We start from the raw sequence: 24,009 nt of genomic DNA on the forward strand, positions 1-24,009 counted from the left end.
GAGCCACCTCTCCATCCCAGCTCCTTACTCTTAAACTCTGAACCTCCTTCCAGTAATTTGAATAGGATAAAGAGCACCAATCCATTGTTCCAGATGCTTATCTAAATCCTCATGTGTATTCAACACATTGAACGCTGCTGTGGATGTCAGGAAGTGCATGCTGAGAAGAGCCTGATATACCTGTCTCCTGAGAAGCTCTACCAGAGCCTGACATATACAGAGGCAGATACTCACAGCTAACCATTGAACTGATCATCAGGTTCCTAATGAAGGAGTTAAAGAGAAGACTGAAGGAGTTGAAGGGGGTTTCAGCCACTTGAGGAAAGCGACAATACCAACCAACCAGAGTTCCCAGGGTCTAAACAGCTAGCCTGAGAATACACATAGAGGAACCCATGGCTCCAGGTGTATATATAGTGGAGGATGAACTTGTTGGGCATCGGTAGGAGAGGAGGGACTTGGTCCCATGATGGCTGGATACCCCAGAGCGGGGGAATTCAAGGGCATGGAAGTGGGAATGAGTGGATGGGTCGGGGCACATCCTCATAAAACTAGGAGGAGGGGGGATGGGATAAGGGGTTTCCGGGGGAAATGGGGAAAGGGAATAACGTCTGAAATGTAGATCAATAAATTATCCAATAATTTTAAAAAATCAGACAATGGAACTGGCTATCACAGTTGAGCATACTTATACTCATCAAGGACAAGGGACTGTGGAAGGTGCCCATGGAACTTTAAAACAATATCTTAATAAAATAAAAAAGGGAGAGGTATAACCCTGTACACCACAAATTTATTTAAATCATGTTCTTTTTCTTTTAATTTTTTTTTTTTAAATTGGATGCCAAGGAACTTTCTGCTGAGTGTCTATGGCACTCTACAACTAGGCATACTTATGCATAGGTAAAAGGGAAGGAGCTACTTACTGGCATATGGAATGATCCAGATTAGGTATTTAATATGGGGAAGAGGGCATATTTATGTTTTTTTCTGCAGGATGCTGAAGGATGGTGGCTGCTGGAGAGACAGGTCAGACATTCTGATGCCGGGACAAAGAATGATGCTAACCTGTGAGCTTGCTGAGTGCCCTGACAATGGTGACTGGGAAACTGTATTGGACATAAGTTCCCGACCCACCTTTGCTTACCTATACCCCAGATGGGACAAGCTGCCTTGCCCCAAGGTTTTAGACCTTGTGGAACAGAGAATCAGAAAGTTATAATGACTCTTGTATTTTTCTTAAATGTGACCAGTTATTTGGACTCAATCATGGACTGGTTTAGAAATCAACCCAATATTGGAAATAACATTCTTCATTTGAAAGGCTGGTTCTGTACATTTTCAGAGACATATTTGAAAGTTAGCTGCAGTTCTCTATGATGTTATGTTAGCAAGAGATAAAGTTGGGGCAGGATCTGGATTTCAAACAAGTGTTAGTACATGTGTTAAGGCTCTTTTAATTGTCAAGTTAAATTTACTTTTGTTTCTTCTACAGTATTTAATGTAAGTTGCACTGATTGTACATTTTCTAATTGTGCTAGTGTGTTGAAAGCCGGCATGTTTGTTATGGAGGTCTGTTAACCAGCTTTTGTTTTATTACCCTGAGTATCACAGAACCTTGGTATTCCGAGAAAAGCTTGCAAGTACTGGAAAAAGTGAGTCAGGCTTTAAGCAGAAGCAAGAGGGTAGTGGACTTTGATTACTGCTGGTATAACAGTTTTAATTACATTAATTGCTAGCACCACTGCTTCTGCAATTGCTTTGACACAAGAAGTTAAGACAGCTATTTTTGTTAATCATTTAGCAAAAGGAACTATTTAAATATGTAAGTGTTGACCAGAGAGTATGTAGTATGGTTACAATGGCATGACCTAATAACCCTGAGACCTTAATTGTGCTGTTTGAGCACTGGGGTATATATTTTTCTACTCTACAAAATGAGGGGGGCTGAGCTATATTCTAAAAACCTTTGGCAACAAAGATCAAGACAACAACAAATTAATGTATTGATAAGTGTTTCATCATCCTTCCTGACTTTTGTAACATGAAAGAAATAAAGAAAAAAAAAGAGAAAGAAAGAAATAAAGAAAAAAAGAGAAAGAAAGAAACCTCAGAAAATGAGAAAAAAATCATTTAAACCTGGTTTCTTAATGTCCTTCTAAACTTTAACATGAATGCTTTTGAATTTGAAACATAAAAGTTTTTAATTCCCTAGACTACTCTGTGCCTCTCCAGTAGTCCCAAGCTACTAATATTCATGGACACCTCTATACAAATCCCTGTTTGCAAATCTCCCCTGTGGCCCATCTCCACCATGCAGAATGCACAGTTCTGGTGAAGAGGGAGGTTGTGGGTTCAAATCTCCTCTGTGGCCCATCTCCACTATGCAGAATGCACAGTTCTGGTGAAGAGGTAGTGGGTTCATTCTGCAGCTACAGAATCCAAGATAACATATTGGCCCTGGTACTTGGACCATCACCTATGCCTGCTCCTCCATCTCTCTCATAGACCAATCATCCCCTAAAACATTTTCACTGTAGCCGCAGTCAACACTAGGAATATGAAAAGCAAACATCTGCTCAATTTCCCAGGGAACATTTGAGCATGACTCCTGGGAGATCTAAATAATCAGTTTACTTACGAAGGGAGAAAAGAGTCCCAGAAGCAAACAGATTAGAGAAACAGCAGGCTGTCTATGCTCACACCACCTGGACTGCCCTATCATACCTAGTCTTGGCTATCGAGGCAGGGTTGGTCCTAGGTAAGACTGGGATACAAGAAGCAGTAGCTTAGCTATGAGAAAACAGATCCTTAGCTGTGAGCACCTTGCTATGCTCTGTCAAGGTGGAATTTTTTAAATTAATTTTTTGCCAAGCAGGCCTGAAATTTGCTCTGTAGCTAAGGCTCACCTTAAACTTCTGCTTTCCTTTCATCAGTTAGAACAACAGATGTACAAGACCCTTCACATATAGATGTGCCACCACCAGTACCTGTAATTGTTGATACATCAAAGTACGAAGTGAGAAGCTGAGGAAGAGGGTTTGAAGGGTAGAATGCTTGCCCCACAAGCATGAGCACTAGAGTTCCCATCTCCAGTACCCATGCAAAAGTTGATGGGCACAGCATCCAGCATGTAATCCTAGCACAAGAAAGCAGACACAGGGTCCTCAGGACAAGATGGCTACCTGCACTAGCCAAATTCGAGATCTTTGAGTTTACATGAGAGACTCTGGCTCAGTAAATAAAGTGGAGAGTAATTGAAGACACCAGATGCTGATGTCTGACCTCCACAAACATATGCATCCATGTGTAATATGAACGTGTGTGTGTGTGTGTGTGTGTGTACAACATACACACACAAACAAAAAGGGAAAATGAGCCAGGCTCTGTGGTACACATCTATAATCCTAGACTCGAGACAGAGGCAGGAGGAATCCGGTAACTTTGAAAGTAGTTTGGACTACATAGAATGTATTGGACAGCCAGGCCTACATAGCATGATGTTATATCCAGTAACATAAAAGTATATCAGGAGATGTGGTGCGATATGACTTCCCTACATGTGAACAGGTGAATAGGTAGGGAGTTGTTTAAATCACTTTGTTTCAACAAAACATCTCTTCAAATCGAAATGTGTGTCTCCTATGCTACTATTACTTAGTGAGAATGTAGAATGCAACAAGCCACAAAAACAACTTAAGAAATGTTCATCCGGGTTGGAGAAATAGCTCAAGATTTAAAAACACTGGTGGTTCTCACAGAGATCTGGGTTCAATTCCCAGCACTCACAGGGCAGCTATTACCTGTCTGTAATTCCAGCCTCAGGGGATCCAAAACCTATTAGTTTCTTAGAACACCAGGTATTTACATGGTACACAGGCATACATGCATGTAAAAGAACAATAAAAAGTCGAAATGATTGTCCTTCTCCATGCTTTGTGACTGTAAGTGACAGGAAGGGTAGGTAAAACTGATGTTGTCAATTATCCCTAATGCTGGTCTTCAAGAAAGCCCATGTACAATTCAGATAGGGCTCATTCAACCTGGGCTTTAAAACCCACAGAGTAAAAAATCACAGACACTTCTAAGTTAAAAGACACACAGAGGGAAGATTCATCCCACATGAATTTCTTCATTCTCTTTGTCAAACAGTCTTAGACAGCTGAGACTGGTGACTTTCTAGCAGTAAGGGTTTTTAAATAAGTGAACCCCTTCTTGACTTTTGTATAGAAGTTTCAATTTCGCAGGAAAAACTTTCCATCTAGATCTTCCCTCCACCCACAGTAACACTGCTTACTTGAAAACGTTCAACATATCCATTCACAGGAGTAGAATGAACAGCTATTTTCTTCCTTGTTTATTTCTAGATAACTCAGGTTTTCTTATGCTAACTGGAAATGGCAGTACACATAAAGGGACAGGGACAAAAGAGGGGTTTTTTTTTTTCTTGTGTTTTGCAATGATGGGTAAATGTGCAATCCACATGTTATGGAATCCATAACAATGATGACTTAGAGTGTTTAGAAGCAAGAGAGATGCTTCCTCACAGTTTTGAATAATTTTTAATGATCATACGACCGTTTGGTTCATTCTTCCTTTCAATTTCCTTTTGCGTTAATGAGGGGAAGCTTTTAAAGGACCAATTCAACACTGATGAAGTTAAAAGAAGCAGTTAAACTTCATGGATTGAATATGTAAAAACATATTACCATGATGAACTTGTCTTACCAAAGGCATCCGACAGACTTTAAGTGTAATGAATTAAAGAAGTCAAACCACCGTTTGTCCATCTCTTTTTAAATGCATCATACTGACAGCCTTCCTGTCATTAAATGTGTAATATTTTCTAGTGCATGGTACACTTGACAAAATATTTGGTCATTAGGTGGATTTTAAAAAAACAAACAGAAGAATGAAATACCTAAATGCTCACATCTTCTTTAAATTTGAGGGGAAAGTGTGTGTCTGCGAGATGATCAAGTCACAGAATATCTTAATATCTGAAGAGTTGTCAGTTTACTAAGTGGTGGCTTTGTTCATGTATTAATGGATGCTTTGAAGTGCTTGCTAAAAGATAAGGTACACAGAGTTGTGCTTTCTGGCTTCTCATTACAGTGTCAGCAGCACAGAGGAAGGCGCCGCACAGGACTTCAGTGAAGCATTGACTTAGTGTTTTAGTGCCAGAGTATGCATTTGTGGTGGCAGAGCCAAGATTAGGTAGCACATAGTGTGGAATCTCCTTAGATACCCAAGCACCTAGTGCATACAACTGGAACCAAGGCAGTCAGTGGCATCCTGGATAAAATCAGGAACTAGAGTGACTACCCTGAGTCAAGGTGTACTTAACACGGCACCTCGTCTCTCCTAGAACCTAGTGATCATGGAAAGAAAACATTCTGGGATTTAGCAGCTACTAAATAAGGAAATTTATATCCAAATAACAACCTGAGATGGTCACCTTGGGAGTGACGTCATCATCAATTTCACAGGTAATTTTTAAGAAAGACCCTGAAATTCTTAAGAGAAACAGTCTTGCTTTATATTTTTGTTTTTGACACAAGGCCTATCCATCTCCTGCAGACTGGCCTTGGATCAACTGGTCATCCTGCCTCAGTCTCCCAGGGCTGGGGTTGCAGGCATGCACCATCCTGTCTAATCAGCCTCTTAAAACCTCTCTTTTCTAACTTGAGAAAACTGCAAGTAAAGGGATCCAAATAACAAACAAATTGAAACACCATGAAAACCTCCCAGGTCTGTAATTAGGAAAATTCACAAAGAGATACCTAGGATTCAATCTGTATTCCATCATCAGACAGAGCTCTCTCTGGCTTCCATGCTCTCTGGCTTCCACTGTTGTTTTAGTGACACTTCGATCTGTATGAACATTCCTATGAAGAGTTCTCTACAAACACAGCTCAGTGTCTGGATACCATATCTTCAAATACCTCTCCTGGTATGTAAGATAGTGTGTGTATGTGCACAAAGTCACCATGAACAGAAACAGAAGGAAATCAGCACCCACCAGGATCGCCTCTTTGTCAGCTTCTCCTGTAGAAGCCAAATTAAGTGCAGAGGCAGAAAATAGATGCAAAGTAATGGAAATGCAACATCAAATACATTAAAATCACATAAAGAGGAATGGAAAGCTGGAATTCCGTCAAGAAAGCACAGCCACAGATTTGTCCTGGAGACATTCCCAAGACAAAAGAGCCCCAGATACTTCTCACAGAACGTTTGGTGGGGCTTCTGCTTGCCCTGCATATTCTGTATATTTTCAGAAATTGTGTGTATAAATAGCATCTCAAAAGAGGGCACTATTTAGAGGAAATAATAGGCATTAATTAAAACACGGACAATAGGGAATGAAGGTTCATAGCTTTCTAAAATTAGAGGCAGATGATCCAATAACAAATAGTGCCACCTTACCAGTCCACAGTTGCCTCTGTTCATTGTCCCCTTTGTCACCTTCACTGTCTGTCTAAACAGAGTGCAGGTGAAGGCTCCATATTGTTTTCTAGGTGGTTCTTTATGAACATTTTTCTGAAGCTTATCGGGCAAAGTAAGGGAGGGGAGAAGGCAAAGCCAGTTCTTTGTAATAGAGAGTTCTGTAAACTGAACACTGGAAGACATTCTGATTTCTGCCCTACCTTGGTCTTAGATACTTTTGTTTTGTGGAAAGTCCTCTGAAAATCTTCAAATATTTTGTAAAGTCTCATGTGCGGTGCTGATTTCAACAAAAAAAGAAATGAGAAAAGCACATTATCAAGTGTCATTTCAGCATCTCTAGTGACTTGAGTAGTGAGCACCCTTTGGTCTATTCCCTACTAACTTCTAGAGATTATAAATACAATAAGATGATTGCCTCTGTCCAACTAATTGCTTTATTGGAGTTTGGGACAAACAATAAAGGATGAAAGAAATACTGATGGAAAATATTAAAATGGGATTTTTTTGCTTGTTTATAGTTAACTGATATCACAGTTGAGAGTACTTCCATGAGAAGGTCTTGTACTGCAATAAGAAAGGCTGGCTGTATGACTTTGGGGGAATTAATCTTCTCTGAGCCTGTACTTCCGTATCTATAAGTTAGTGAATGTAACTCTGGATTTTCCCATGAGCTTTTGGAAAGAATCAAATCTAGACAGAAAAATGCAGATAAGTTTGTGGCCGAGCGGTGGTGGCGCACGCCCTTAATCCCAGCATTTGGGAGGCAGAGACAGGCAGATTTCTGAGTTCGAGGCCAGCCTGGTCTACAGAGTGAGTTCCAGGACAGCCAGGACTACACAGAGAAACCCTGCTCAAAAAACCAAAATAAATAAATAAATAAATAAATAAATAAATAAATAAATAATAAAATAAAATAAAAAATAAAGTAGGCAAGAAGGCTTTTACTAGAGAAGCCCTGTTAATAACGTGTTGTGATAAAAACCAAAATCATTGACACCTATGAAAAGGTGTGTGTGTGTGTGTGTGTGTGTGTGTGTGTGTGTGTGTGTGTGTGTATATGTGTGTGTGTGTGTGTGTGTGTGTGTGTGTGAGTGTGTGAGTGTGTGAGTGTGTGTGTGTGTGTGTGTGTGTGTGTGTGTGTGTGTGTGTGTGTGTGAAATATGAAGGCAGAGAGCTGGCTCAGTAAACGCACTTGATGTCCAGACCTGAGTTTGATTCTCAGGACTTAGATGGTAGAAGGAGAGGGTTGACTCCTACAAATTATCCTCTGATCTCCACGTATATGCCCTGGCATGTATACACACACAGATACATGCACACACACAGAGACACATGCACACACACTCAGACACATGCACACACACTCAGACACACACACACATACACACACACACACACACACTAAATGAAAAAAATCAATTTGAAAATGAATGGTGTCCTTGGATAATAGTATTTTCAAGTTAATAAAAATGCATGGTCCCAGAGGCAGAACCATAAACATGAAACTTTGTCACAGAAGGAAAAGGAGGGGAAAAAATCCAGAATCCAGAGAAGAGATGAAGAAAACTTGAGAGGAGGAGAGAAGCTGTAACAATTACTGTCAACTGGAAGATGGGGGGGCCGGCAGGGGGAGGAGTGGAGGAAATTACACCCTGCTGACTTCTGCTAACAGCCCCTTCCACTCAGCAGAACAAAGGTGAGCGCAGCATGGCTGGTAATATTTAAGATATTATGAATTCATTTTGTAGACAAAATGTAGACTGGGACTGGGGACTCATCTGTCATCATCGTGTCTTCTGTCAAATGCATGTTGCCCTTGGCAATGGGTCTGCTGTTACTAATTTCGTTTGTTTAGAAGCTTGCTTTTTCCTCCTTGGTTCTCCGAGTTGCTATGAATTAAAAAAAAATTAAAACTCACAAAAGCAAAGTGTCTTTGATTGATTTCTGATGGTGCCTCTGACACCATTGTACTTGATGTTTGTTACATAGGTGGGTGGGTGGCACTCCCCTCCTTCTCTGTGGCTGCTATTGTTCCAAAGTAGATGAGGATTTTTCAGGAAGATCTGGGGGAAGGAAAGCAAGAATGATGTGCTGGTGACAACCAGAAAGACCTTTCTGCCTTTCGCTACGGAAATATTTCCTAAAAACTATTGGAAGAGGTCACTGTCCTTAGCAAATCCCAACTTTTCCTTATCTCTAAAAGGAGCAAAAAAAATATCTTAGCTAGATGTACCTTCTAAGTTCGCGGGCACAAATGTCTGAGGAATCCTAGAACACTTTTATCCTGCTTTCAATTCTTTTGGCTAATTATCAAAAGCATGGAGAAAGTCACGATGTTGAATGTTGGGGACACAGCCCTTTAATTATATGGCCTTCGAAATGACCTTTAGAAAGTCTCACAGTATGCATTTCACTTTTTTTCTTCCTTTCGAGTTTGGATTCTGTGTACAGCAAGTGACTATCTGGCTCTTCTATCTATCTCTATTTTGCTGTGGAGACACGGGAAGATGTATTTTAAATTATTCATAAGCTTTAGATGGAAACCTAAGCAAATTAAAATGTAGGCCAATATAGAGAGAAATGATAATGGGCATATAAGTATTTGTGGCTCCTGTAGCTTCCATTGGGACAATCATAAAATTAATTTCATACCTTGCACAGTAATTTCAATGGGAACAATTTCTCAGTTCGTGGTCAAACTTGTTTCCAACATTGATGGAGACGAACACTAGAGAAAGTATTGAATTTTCTTTCTAATTAGCTTTTTCTTATGAAATAGCTTCTTAATCATTTCCCTTCGTGTCCAGTACATAAAGGTATCTATTCCTTTTAAACTGTATGTGAATTTAATTTATATGCCAATGATGTTTAATGCATTGTCTAGTCTGCATCTCATTACTGTCATTAATAAGCACGGCAGTACATCTAGTTACAAGGTTAATTGGGACAAATCTGGACTCCTTTCTAAGTGTAAATACTGTATCTCAGCAGTGTGTTCCTCCAGATATGTGGAGAAAGTTTCAGTATTTTACACTGCATTCGATCTTCCTTTGCAGACCAGCCAATCTCAGTGCAATAGGAAGCCATTTTTTTGTATACATTGTACAGATCTTGGTCAGGGTTTTGCTTTTTTAAAAAACAGGATTGCTGATCCTCTGACTGCCATGTAATCCCCAGCTCTCCCTTGTCTTCATCTGAAACTATTTGAAGGGCTAGATTTGACTAAGAATAACCCCCAGTAAACTTAATGATATTCATAGAAATTTTCCAGGAGAAAATTCTCACCTAATAGAAAATATTTTAGACTCTTAAATATATGTTGGTGATATGGATAGCTGTCTCTCCGTATTATCCAGGCTAATCTGAGACTGGTACTCAAGTGATATCTCCTTACTCAGCCTAGTGAGTGTGTGGCTGGGGCTATAAGCAAGAGCCACCATGCTCAGTGCTAAACATTTTCAGTTTTATATTTTGATCTTCCCATTGAAGTTTCCGTTGGATGTAGTTGGTATTAGGAGTAACCATTTTCTTTCACTGACATAGTGAAATAAGCCAGCACTCAGAGGCTGTGAATATAAGAATAAGACTCTAGCCAGTGCACAAGCAGAAAAAGGACCTATCAGAGATCCTACCAGAGCCCCCTTCTGCTCATCTCATAGGCATCAGAACCAGATGAGGCCTCACTTCAGCTAAGCCCACATCAAGCTTCAGAATCCTGTTCTACTCACAGTTCCAGTTTGGAGCAAGTTAACCAGTTAGAAGGAAGCCCAAAGATGGTGTGGCTCAGGAGCAAAGCCCAGAATCCGCTGATCAGAAAGATCTGATCCTCAGCGGATTGTATCCCTTTGCCTAGATTCACCTGTCACTGAGCCTCAACACTCTACTGAGACTGTTATCAATACAGCTATGTTGACGAACACTCATTTAGAGTAGACTTCATCCATTAACTTAAGGACAGAGCAGCCATAGTCTTAAGACATCAATACAAAGGCCCCTTTATGTGGTCTTTTTCCCTCGTACAATGTCTACATGAGACACCTTTCTAGCTTCCAGGATCCATCTTTGATTCATAGCTTGCTTTCTTTTCTTTTTTTTTTTTTTTTAACTTAGTTTCTGGTGTGTGTGTGTGTGTGTGTGTGTGTGTGTGTGTGTGTGTGTGTGTGCATTCATGTGCATATAGGTGCTGAATACTAAGTCTGCCCCCAAGACACCTGGAAGAAACCCATGAACAGAGAATCTCCTCTTGGTGCCATTCTGTCCAGGCTCTGGTGACTTCTGGAGGTGTTAACTCTCTGCTAAACTGATAAAGACTTAGGAAGTTCCATTTAAAGAATGCCAACTTCTCTCAGGGTGTTAGGGCAGAAGTAAAACACAGTGTGAGCCCATACTTAGAATGTTTGCAGTGGGTGACATGAACTGTTCTCAGAAATAAGAAGTGTTATCTGGAGGAGCAGTAGTCCCATAGCGTCTTATTAATAAACATGTGCTTGGCTGGATTTAGTGGTATTTTACCATAGCCCTCATTCAGAGCCCATGCACCCACCCTCTGGCTGTCAGGAATGTTGGCTGCAGGGGGCTCACAGCGGTGTCCCTTTCCAGCCATGAACTTCCTCTCCCAAGGTGAGAGTCCCAGCCTCTGAGTGACTGGCCAGTAACAGAATACAAAGTCACAGCACATTTCCAGGAAACACAGCAGGGAGCATGCTCAGTTTCTTCTGACTATGCTGTGGATATCTGCAGTTGTGATTTATAAGCCCTTGGGAGTTTGAAATAACTTAGTAACTTGCAATGAACTGGTACCTGGAAGTTTTAACTGTATTGCCTGTCCTCCAAGGTACTTGGTCCCTTTTAGTTTTGTTTAATATTCTGTATTTTCTTAGAATTATTTTGTGCTTTGATAACTTTGTGCATATGTATAAATGTGTTTTCCTTGGATGATTTTATGCCTGTACATAATGTATTTTGATCTGATTCAGCTTCATTGCTCCTGTGCTCCTTCTCCTGGTGAAGCCTTTCTTCTTCCCAACTAATCCTCTTCCTGTTTTTGTGCATGAGTGACTTCCCAAGTTTAATTAGGGTTACTTGCAGAAGCAGGGGTGGGGACTATTCATTACAGTTTGGGTCACTTACCAGTGGCTACACCACTGGTAAGAGGAAGATGGCATCTGGTCCCCAGAAACCACTAACTGCCAATAGGTCCTCATGCAGGAGTGACTGGACCTTCACTGCTGTCCACACTGAGTGCCCTGAAGCTTATTAAGCTGAAGCTAGGAAAGTCGTGCCCGTAGACATTTCCACATTCACTGGAGAAGGAAGAGGACTACTGCATTCTTTTCCAGACAAAAGAAACTTTTCTTTTTCGAAACGTAGGGGTGATTTGTGGAGCCACGATGGGACTGTGCTCTGAGGAAATGAGAGAAAGCAATGGCCTCTAGGGACCATTGCGTTCAAGATTCAATACAAAATGACCTCCTATGTTCATGAATTATCAGCACCAGTAAGTATAGCTGGATATAGAGTTATTTTCATTAATGTGTGACAACTCTTGATTTGAAAAACAACGAACAACGACTTTCCCTAAGGGCTCTTTAGATTTCTCTGAGGTAGAAATGCTACAGATGGGTTAATTATTTTACTTAAAAAAATAGACAAAAATAGCAAACAGATAAAAGTATTAAATAAAAATCAGATGTGTGCTATTAAAAAAAAAGTCATAGTGGTGAGTTCTTCCTGAACTTCTAAGACAACTCAAAAGGGTATGAAGGTCTGTGCTTGTATTAAGGGCAATTTGGGATGATGGGATTTTAGAAATAAGATATGGGAGGTGTTTGGGGGGGAGGGGGAAGGACTTGGATAAAGACAGAAGGTTGATTCTCTACATCAAATAAAATACTCCTTCCCCCTAGACTATTTGAGTTGGAGGCAGGCAAGCCCTTGGGGTGTGCTGCGGGTTCAGGGACAGAGAGCCCGAAAGAGAAGCATCTATTCCAAAGCCTCATGGATTAAGTAAGGGCATGGACAGGACCAGATGTGAGATAATAGTTTGATTTTAATTTATTCTGTGCAAGCCAGTTTACTGCAGACTGAATTATGAAGAGTATTAAAATATTTAACCAAGTAATAATTACAGCTCTTGTGTCTAAAAGGCTTCAGGTTTGATTTAAAAAAAAAAAAAAAAAAAAAAAAAAAAAAAAAAAAAAAAAAAAAAAAAAAAAAAAACCTAAATACAACCCCTTTAATTCTCTCAATATTCCTTTCCCACTCAATAAGAAAGAATTCCGAAAGAAACAGGTCGGGTAATTTGAACAGTTAATGGTAGAAAAGATGAGTTGGGACTGGGTGGTGTGTCTTTTTGTATGCTACCAATACAAAGTGACCCCAGCCACTAGAAAAAAGAAAGACAAAACAATAACAACACACACACCACAAAACACTAAACAACAAAATGCAGCATGTGTTGCAGTCAAAAAGAAGCAAAGGATATGAGAAACATCTTCAGATCTGAAGAGAGCTTCATGAGTCAATTAAACCTGAGCTAGAATTATTTGGTAGTTAACAGTGCCAAATTAATTTCTTTCCTAATAAAGCTTCCATGCATTACTTGAAAGAGAAAAACCAGGTCATAGTAGCAGAAGAATTTACCCCTCACCTGAATGCCCGGCTAAAGAAGTTTCCAGGATCTACAAATAAAAAAATCTAATCAGGTCTCAATCAGGTCCAGCCAATCAGAATATCAACCGTGGGGCAGAAAATCAGAATTTAAATAAAAGTTGCAATTAGAACCCACCGAACAAGCATGCCATTCATTTATGTTCTCAGTGCTATAAGAGACAGTCAGAAAATCATCCCCACAGTAGGAATAGGAAGGGCTGGTGAAGATTTTTGCCTCCTGATAGAATATTGAAAATTATCTTCATCAGTGGGTTAATTGGCTTAATTTTCCTTCAGATGGTAACTTTCAAATGCTTGGTCTTAATTAGCATGGGTAAATGAGAAATGTAGGTGATTCACACTACCCAGTTTCTTTATTCTCCAGGGAGTTCCAGCCCTTCCCCTTAAGATAGTTGAAATTGCTGAAGGCTACATTGATTAAAATAAATTATGCTGGTATTTTAAACCAGTAAAAAATGAAGACAGAATTGACTCACGCCTGGTCCATTTAAAATAAAATGCAACTCCACACATAGCATAGCGGAGAGTCAGCGTGAGCTGCTCGGATGAATCTTGTGTTTGTTGCAGTAAAACACAAAACCTCGTTTTGAAAATATGCTGTTGAAGAGATCTGCTTTTAAAAGGAGGAAAAGAATTCAAGCTTCTTTGAGTCTCAAATTAAGTTATGAATAAAAATTAATATTAAAAGAATGGATGACTAAAATAAGGAAAACAATGTCAATTCTAGATTTATTTCTTTTACTATTTCATGATTATCTCTGTTAGAAGTCTTAGTAAGCATCAAATATTGTTATTGAATCTGAGTTTGTGTGTGTGTGTGTGTGTGTGTGTGTGTTTGTATGAGTCTTCATTTACTGTCAGGCATTACATAATTTCTTTATATTAATCAGTTTAACCATAAAAAACATATCACTTATTAACCTGTGCATAAAATGTAAAGATACCAAAATACAGTATCCTCATAATGTGATACAACAATTTTTCCAAATTATCTAGCAAGCATGAGCCTTTCTCATTTTGTGAACATTTGACAACAGAAATTCTAATGGGAGAAAAGATAAAGCCAAAAATTATTTTAGATATTTTTAATAAAATGTCTTTAGAAATTTAATTAATACAGGATTTTTTTCTAGTAACATCTATATAAACAACCAAATACTATACCAAAATGATCTTGGTTTTCTGAAATTTGATGTAAAACAACTGAAAAATATCTTTGAAAATATTATGCACAAAAATCTAAAGTACAATGGAGTAATATAATATTATTATGTCATTCATAATCAGATCTTAACATAGTATTTGTTAATTTACATTTATAATAAACCACATTTATAATAATAACTAAATAATTTATATTTTATTTAAAATATTTACACATCTACTTATAATGGATTTTTAAAAATATCTAACATAGATAGGTTTTATATAAAATTTATGCTTACAATATTTGCTAAATTATTTATACAGATAGCTAATATAAAAAGGAAGGTGGTGTTGTACACAGAAAGGTAGAAAAAGAGAAAAGCAAATCATAAATTTTAAAAAGTGAGAAGAAAGGGACTTGCTTGTATGTTGATATTAAGATGGATACTACAGCTGTCTTTTGTATTATTTGTAGTTTTCTGTAGTTCCAATATTTTCTAGAATACATGACTTCTTTTTTAAGTCAGGTAACATATTATACAATCAAGCCCTCTTTTACCTTCCCGTGGAGAAACCAGGTCCACACCATTTTATGCTATGAATTTAGACTCTAGAAGCTGCTGCTTCTCTGGGGTTGGTACAGAGCACTCAGGCATGGAGAGCACATCTTCCTCACCATCTAATAGCATCTCCGCTTCTAGATTGCTCCCCAAATAAAAACAAGCACTGAACTTCCAATCAGTGATGATAATTTAATTTCCCCCTCAGCTGTAAGTACCAGCAAACAGTCAGGCAATCAGTGAGAAAAACATGTTCTCCTGGTTTATTTTTACATTAAGTAATTAACATTTTTTTTCTCTCTAACTAACATGAGGTCTAAAAGTATAGGCTTAGCTGACCTAATTGCAGAAGGCTTTTTAGAAACAGGCACGAGTGTGTTTAGGAAAGGCAGACTTAGAAGTGAGGTGTTTCAATAAGATCTGAAAATGACTGAACCCTTATCTTCAAAATAAAGAGTGTTTTGGACCAAGATAGGGACTGATATGTCTTATCATGAAAAGTTGTCAATGACTTGGAAATGAATAGAAAAGAACCAAAGTTCCCTTCCACTGTTCAGTATGCAGCATTGCTTACCAGAACCCCCTAGTCTGGGGTTACTAGAGTCCACCAATATGCAGTTTTGATGATGTCCTGTTATTGAGCTGACTGGATATCTCTATAGAGACCAAAGTTAAGTTTCAGAGTCCTGTGCATGAGTTGTTCATAATAATGTAATTTGTCTAGAGAGATACAATTTCTTTCTGTCCTGTAGATAAGATCACCCCAAGTAATGTCAAAATTCCCAATGCCATGTGCGTTATTGAAAATGTCCTTTGAATCCATTTTAATGTTTTACTGACTCACTCATTAATTAATTGGGTGACTATCTTTGGACTAGATTAATTTCACATTTGTACAAAAAGTCATTTTTTCTTTGGCCAAAACCACATATTACTACATGAAATATGTTAAGGTTATAAAAAGCAGATAAAACCCAAAGCAGTCCATAGGTCAAGTGCTCTCTAAGTGTGATTTAGGAAACTTGAAGTGTCTGACTTGAACTTTTGAGCATACTTCATGTAATTTTTTCAAATAATGATGAAAAATTGCAACTACACTAAAATATGTAAACTCCAGGTTTTTCACATTGGTGTCACTTCCATATGAGCTTTGGATCCCACTCAATGACTTTATGACAGGAAAAAAGGATGGATATGAGATCAACACAGTATTTGCAGCATTAAAATTAGTGCCTAAAACCTGTTACAAATACAAAAGATACTGCTCTGTGATTTAAGACGAGATTTTTCTAGACAGTCTAGGCTAGCCTCGAACTCACAATCTGCCTGCCACGCCTCCTGAGTGTCACCACACAATGCTTACTTTAGTGGACACATTTCTAAGAAGTGCTGTGGTCAAGCATAACTGAGATGAATTTTCCTCATATTATTTTAAGTCATCTACATCCAAGATTCTTTAGCTTATTGGTACAATCAGGAACTTGTGTTGGTCCAAATTTATAGTTCCTGTTGGTAAAACAACAGAAGCAATATTAGTTGTATGGGAGGGTCCAGGAAAGAGAGTTAGTATGTGAGATATGTTCTTATCAGAAAGTACTTCTTGAAGACCTCATAAAACACGGTGATATGGTAGCATTGAGTCTTTGAACACGGAATAACAGGACAAATAACAAAGTTGGCTCAGCCTATTGTCCTCCAGAAGGCTGGTTCCTGATGTTGCTTTTGATCCTAACCATTTGTCTCACGATGAAGAGACCAACAGTAACAGCTGAAATCAGTAAATTCCTTAAACCCAACAGAGTAGATCTTTTATTAAATGTAGTATTGAATTGCAAACCATTCCCATGATACTGAAACAAAACTCTGAGTGGGGACCATGAAAAGTACAGCCTTCTGAGAGGTGGTTTAAGCCTGGTGGAGAGGCTTTCCCCAAACCTTCTATAAGGATTCCAGGGTTAGGGAATACGAAATGCTTGGACCCAATAAGGAAAGTGGTGGGATTTTGTCCTGCTTTTTCTCTCCCTATATTCTGACTATATCAAGAAATATGTTTTGAGTATCTGTCTCTTTAAGGGCCTTTCAGTACTATAGAAATTTCCACGACAATGAAGATTTTAGCTCTTCCCAGAACAGAGGTCTTATGAGATGATATCCTCATTTCTATGCCCTGATCATATAGGTTCATTTTCTAGGATTCTTGCCACCTTTGAAAAGTCAGCTATAGAAGAATGAATGTGAAATTAGAGATGAGAGAATTAGAGATGAGAGAATTAGCCTGAACAATGGCCATGAGTGGTGGAGCCAGTGTTCTCACATCTAGATCATGTTCACACCCAAACTTTCCGAAATCAGTTCTCTGCAATTATGAAATACAACTTTCCCCTGTATTAATGTGTATGTGTGATAGAGTTTGATAATTTGAGAATAGTATAAATTATTCAGAAGACGCTTCTACTGACCACTCAATCTTCACTTTAAGATGAGCACACATCTGGATCTTAACCTAAATTATGGTCAGGTTGAAGAGATGAGTTGGGAAAGCCCCCCATTTTATAATTTCTGATAAAGCGACATAGTACCTGAAGTCTGCAGTCACAGATGGAACTTTCTGTATCCAGAGTTGATCTTCCAAACACTGACTCTCATGGTGGCAGATCCAGTCATTTCTTCGGGTCATCCAGGTTAGTAGAACTGTCAACCTGACTTTTGTATGGAACTATGAAGGCTATCAACATTTTTCCTCTATATTTTCCAAAGTTAGAGACCTGAGGAAAATCTTCTGGAGATACAGGTATAACAAAACCTAACAGAATTGTTGCCAACTGTGCAAAGCTCTCGATGGTAAATACAAATTGTGAAGTCTCAGCTTTGAAATCATTGTGTGTCTTTCCTTCAATGCATCTTTAATAGCATCATTATCAGTTGTACAGATGTCTATTCAAAGTTAAAGGGTACCTATACTATGAGGATAGTTTTTAGCGTTAAAAGTGTGGTTTCTTTCTCTTCTTTTGATATCTAATATGTTACTAATATAAGATTCTGTGAAGTAGTCCCATCATTAACTCTCTCCCTCCAATGAACATTCTATTCATGCATTCAACTACTGTTTAGTAATGATATAGTGACAGAGACTATAGTTACTGTATCAGGCTGGACAAGCATGACCCCTGTCCTATGATCTTTGGATTGAGTGAGTAACAGGTATATAGTAAAGAAATTATAGCAATTCTAGTTATACGATTACATTTATGAGAAGTTCAATTAAGAGTTACAAGTTCTTATGAGAGTATGTGACTAGGAAGCAAATTCATAGAAAGTAGATGGTGGGCAGTAGGAAAATGTGCTCATCCAAGGGAAACTGAGTTTGAAGCCTGAATGAAAAGAGGCAAGAGACTACAGAATCTGTCTGGAACCCTTTGATGAAAGGACCTGAGAAACAGCGCAGTTATTAAAGCAATTATTTTGCTAGTGATACCTTCCCAGCAAGGATCCACTAGGCACAAATTCAGACATGATGTTTGTTTGTTTATTTGCATGCATACATGCTTCCTTGCTTGCTTGCTTGCTTGCTTGCTTGCTTGCTTGCTTGCTTGCTTGCTTCCTTGTTAATGCCTTTCACACTGTGGTGCTCACCAATCATTTGGCTGGTATCTGTTACTGGATTTAGTATGGAATCTGTGCCTTAGTTACCACATGGTTTTAATTTCAATTGAATCTTTTATATTTTCATCTTAGTACTAACACAGCTCTGCCAGGGTCTTGTCAAAGAGTATAGTTTATTTCTTTTACTACCTGAGTTCTCATTCAGTTATTTTTTTCACCCAAGAAATTATTGTGTTTTACATATTTCCTGGCTATGAATGAATGAATGAATGACCACTGAATTTCCATTATGCTCTTGATTTCTGAATGAGTGGATAGCTCACAAAGTTACTATTTATTAGAAGGACCAGAGATGCACTGTGTAGAACTCAAATAAAAATAAATATTTACAAAAATCTATAGAGTCTTTCACACATGGTATATGAACAATTGGCTGTCTAAATAAGACTTGAACAATGACAATACCAGTGGACATGCTAACATAAAAGAGGAAATATCAAGAGACCCTATCCCTAGACAAAAACTATAGCAACTAATGAATACTGAAGGTAGGAAAATTAGTCTTCCCAGGGAAGTTTTCCAGAATTGGTTATCCTATACCAAGTGGTCAGCCTGAAGCCACATATATGCAAGCACTATCAAACAGACTCAGCAGGTTGTAGTTGGAACTTTATATGCAAATGTATGTATGTATAACAACATTTTTAAAAAAGATAGTATGAGCTGGAAAGAGCACAAGGGGCAAATCAGAAAGGTTGGAGGAAAGAACAGAAAGGGTCAAATTATGTAATTATATTTAATTTGTAAAAATTGTAAAGTATAAAAATAATTTGGGTGAGAAAAAGAAGGCCAAACTGTATATATTTCAGTGTGTGGCAATATTAAATAGAAAGGCTCATTTTTTTCTGTCAATTTTTGGATGCAAAATGACCAGTGCAACATGTGGGGTATATGCCTCCTCACCTGACACTTTGAAATGGAACATGGTTTTCTTTGGGAATATTCAGTATAAATACCAGTACAAAATACCTAAAAGTAATAGGATTCTGAATAAAATATTCCATCTGACTCAAAGTAGCCAGTTTATCTTTATTAAGAGAGTCTGCCCAAAGTTTATAGATAGGAACATTTGACTCCACAGTTGGGCATTTCTGATGAGCTACAATTAACACAACATGATACAGTTGCAAATGTTCAGCCCAGTTAGATCTTTGAGATTTGTGAAGAGCAATAGAGTGAACAGTTCAAGGAAGGTATAGCATAGAAGGTATAGCATACTCTTGTGGATCTTTGTAAGCAGTGGCTCTTGTAACCTTTTACCAATTTGATTCCTGTCATAACGAATGAATCGTAGTTGGGTTTCATATGAATGGATCACATGCTATGTATTCTTTACATTCTGGTTTCTTTGGGCTTAAAGAGCATGATTTGTATATTTTGTACATAAGTATTTATCCATCTTTTATTCCTAGAAGGCATCAGGTTGTGTGGGTAAACAGCAGCGTACTGATCTACTCACTAATCTGATGCTTGGTTTCTACTCTGCCGTTAATAATGCCTCAAGGAAGAGTCACAGATAACTGCTTCTGTTTGGTCATTGGCTAAAAATGTAGCAATGTATAGCCAAACCAATGAAACATTGGTTCCTTAAGCTCAGTCTTTAACCAACCTCCATGTGTTTCCTTTATTATTGAAAAATATCCCATTGTATATACCTCTACACTGTAGTTTATCCATTCAAATGTTAACAAAAATCCATTTTCTTTCAACTGTAATAAAAATTCCTTAAAATAATTGACAAGGCTGTACTTGATGTTTCCATTGCATCAAGATAAGGACTCATGGATTGGCAGAATCAATATAGTAAAAATGGCCATTCTACCAAAAACAATCTACAGATTCAATGTAATCCCCATCAAAATCCCAACACAATTTTTCAAAGACATGGAAAGAGCAATTTCAAATTCATCTAGAAATGCAAAGAAGCCAGAATCACAAAAACAATTAAAACAATTCTTAACAATGAAAGAACAGCTGGGGGAATCACCATCCCTGACCTCAAGCTTTACTACAGAGCAATAGTGATAAAAAAAAAAAAAAAAAAAAAAAAAAAAAAAAAAAAAAAAAAAAAAAAAAAACCAAACCAAACTGCATGGTATTGGTACAAAGACAGACACATTACTCAATGGAATAGAATTGAAAACCCAGAAATAAAACCACACTCTTATGGACACTTGATCTTTGACAAAGACGTCAAGAATGTACAATAAAAAAAGAAAGTATCTTTAATAATGGTGCCGGTCTAACTGGCTGTCTGTATGTAGAAAAATGAAAATATACTCATATTTGTCACCATGCACAAAGCTCAAGTCCAAGTGGATCAAAGACCTTAACATAAAACCAGACACACTGAATCTAATAGAAGAGAAAGTGGGAAAGAGCCTTGGACTCATTGGCACAGAAGGAAATTTCCTAAACAGAACTCCAATGGCTCAGGCTCTAAGATCGAGAATTGATAAATGGGACCTCATGAAACTGGAAAGCTTCTGTAAGGCAAAGGACATAGTAAAAAGACAAATCGGCAAACCTACAGATTGGGGGAAAAATCTAAACCCACATCTTATAGAGGGCTAATATATAAAGAACTCCAAAATATATAAAGAACTCAAGAAGCTAACCACCAAAAAACCAACAAGCCAATCGAAAAATGGGGTATAGAACAAAACTGAGAATTCGCAACAGAGGAGTCTCGAATGGCTGAGAAGTACCTAAAGAAATGTTCATAGTCCTTAGTGATCAGAGAAATACAAATCAAAACAAGTTGGAGATTCCACATTACACCAATTAGAATGGTTAAGATCAAAACTTCAGGTGACAACACATGTTGGCAAACACTCTCCATTGCTGGTGGGAGTGAAAACTGGTACAACCACTCTGGAAATTAATCTGGAAGATCTTCAGAAAATTGCAAATAGGTCTACCTAAAGACACAGCAATACCACTCTTGGGAATATACCCAAAAGATGCCCCACCATGCCACAGGGGCACATGTTCCACTATGTTCATAGCAGCCTTATTGGTGATAGCCAGAAGGTGGAAACAACCCAGATGTCCCACGACAGAAGAATGGATACAGAAAATGTGGTTCATTTACACAATGGAACACTACTCAGCTGTTAAGAACGAGGACATCCTGAGTTTTGCAGGCAAATGGATGGAGCTAGAAAATATCATCCTAAGTGAGATAACTCAGACCCAAAGGGACATGCATGGTATGTATTCTCTAATAAGTAGATATTAGCCCCTCCCCCCAAAAAAAGAGTACAGAATACTCAAGATATAGTCCACAGACCTCAAAAAGGTCAAGAAGTTGAAGGACTCAAGTGAGGACACCTCAGTCCCACTAGGAAGGGAGACAAAAGCAATCACAAGTGGAGAGGGAGGAAGGGACCAGGGAGGAAAAGTGGACAGGGGAAGGGAAACCTGATCTGGTATTAGGTGAGGAAAAAGGACTGAAGCCCTGATGGCCAGCAGAAAGAATGGAAACAGGCAACCTCGGGAGGTGGGAGGTTGGGGGACCCTCCAGAATGCAACAGAGACCTGGGAGGTGAGAGACTTTCAGGACTCAATAGGAGAGACCATAGATGAAATTCCCAACAGTAGGAAGAAAGAACTTATAGAGCCCACCTTCAGCAGGAAGACAGAACATCAAATGAGGAAGGGGGTTCCCATCCCACAGTCAAAACTCTGAGCCCTAATTGTTTCTGTTTGAAAGAGCTACAGGGATGAAAATGGAGAGGTGCCTCAGGAAAAGAAGGTCCAGCAACAGGTCCAAAGTGGGATCCAGCTCAAGGGGAGGTCCCAAGGTCTGACACTATTGCTGAGGTTATGGATCGAGTACTCACAAAAAGGGATTTATCATGACTCCCCCCACCCCCCAAGACCCAAAAGCAGCTGAAAGAGTCAGATGCAGATATTTGCACCCAACCAATGAACAGAAGCTGTGGTTGAATTAGGGAAAAGCTGAAAGAAGTTGAAGAGGAGGGAGACCCTGAAGGAGGACCAGCAATCTCAATTAATCTGGACCCCTGAGATCTCTCAAACACTGGACCACAAACCAGGCAGCATATACCAGCTGATATGAAGCCCCCAACACGTATACAGCAGAGAACTTCCGGGTCTGTGTTCAATCACAGATGATGCACCTAACCTTCAAAAGACTAGAGGCCCCAGGGAGTTTAGAGGTCATGTTGGGTCCGGGGTAGGGGGTCGGGGATGGGGACATCCTGTTGGAGACAGGGGGTTGGTTTGGAGGTATGAGATGTGGGTCAGAGGGTAGGCAGGGCGGCGGGGGGAGTGAGAGGGAATAAAATCTGGAGTGTAAATAAATAAATAAATAAATAAATAAATAAATAAGAAAAAAAAGATAAGGACCAAAGAATGTGTTTACCAGATCATTCAGTAGGAGGGTGTTAATGTAAGAAACTGCCACACTGTCTGCCCAAGCTACTTCTGCTTTTCATGACAGAGTTCCTGTCATCCTGTGTCCTTGCCAGATTTTGGTGTTAACTGTTTTGGGTTTTAGCTATTCTCATAGCTTGGGCATTGAATTTATTATTGTGTAACAGTATTTGGCGGTGAGCACCTGTTCACATGTTTACTTGCTGTTTGTATTTTTAAGGAAGTACCTCTTCAGATTCTTTTTCCATTTTGTTGTTTAACAACAATAAATTATTTAAATTGTTTGTTTTATTTAATTTTATTTATTAATTAAAGGTTGCTTATTTTAGAGTCAAATTTTTGGCGATTGCTTAAGAACATAGATTTAGTTTTCTCCAAATCCCATGTTCATGAATTTTTTATAGATTTACAGAAGAAAGAAAAAAATTGTAATAAATCAATGGAAGTTTTTAAAAGACACTGGCAAGTATATTCCCACTCTGCTTCAAATCTATAACCTCTTTTTGCACTAATTATCATTGTATGCACATATATATTATATATATACACATATATATACATATATATATATATCCTAAATGCATCCTGTTCAGTTCATAAATGTTGCTTATATGTATGTTTTCAGGACTGACTGCTTGGCTCTAAACAACCAATTGATGTGCTCTTCCCTGGGGGGTGACCATCTTTCCCACTCCCATGTTTCTTCAGTTGCTTGTAGCTTGCTCTTTGTGAAAGACATGTATATAATAAAGAATATGTTGAATCTATTTCTGACTTATTCCACTTAGCGTTTTGATCTCCAGATCCATCCATTTTACTACAAATAATTTGCTATTCTTTTTATTGTAAAATAGCATTCAAGTGTGCAGGACATTTTTTTAAATTAATATTTATTGACCATTGCTGGGTGCTATATGTGAACAGTCCAGCAGCAAAGGCTCCCTTTGGATACACACAGAGAGGTAGGATAGCTGGGACACACAGCAAATCTGTTTCTTTGGCGAATCTCTCTCCTGTTCTTACAAGTGGCTGATCAACTTTGTTCTCATTAACAGGGTCTGGGTGTTCTTGTTGCTCCCCAGTCTCATTGGCTCTTCTGTGCTTATCTGTGGTTTGGGAA

Source organism: Arvicanthis niloticus, chromosome 9 (genome assembly GCF_011762505.2).
Source record: "Arvicanthis niloticus isolate mArvNil1 chromosome 9, mArvNil1.pat.X, whole genome shotgun sequence".
Classification (NCBI taxonomy): domain Eukaryota; kingdom Metazoa; phylum Chordata; class Mammalia; order Rodentia; family Muridae; genus Arvicanthis; species Arvicanthis niloticus.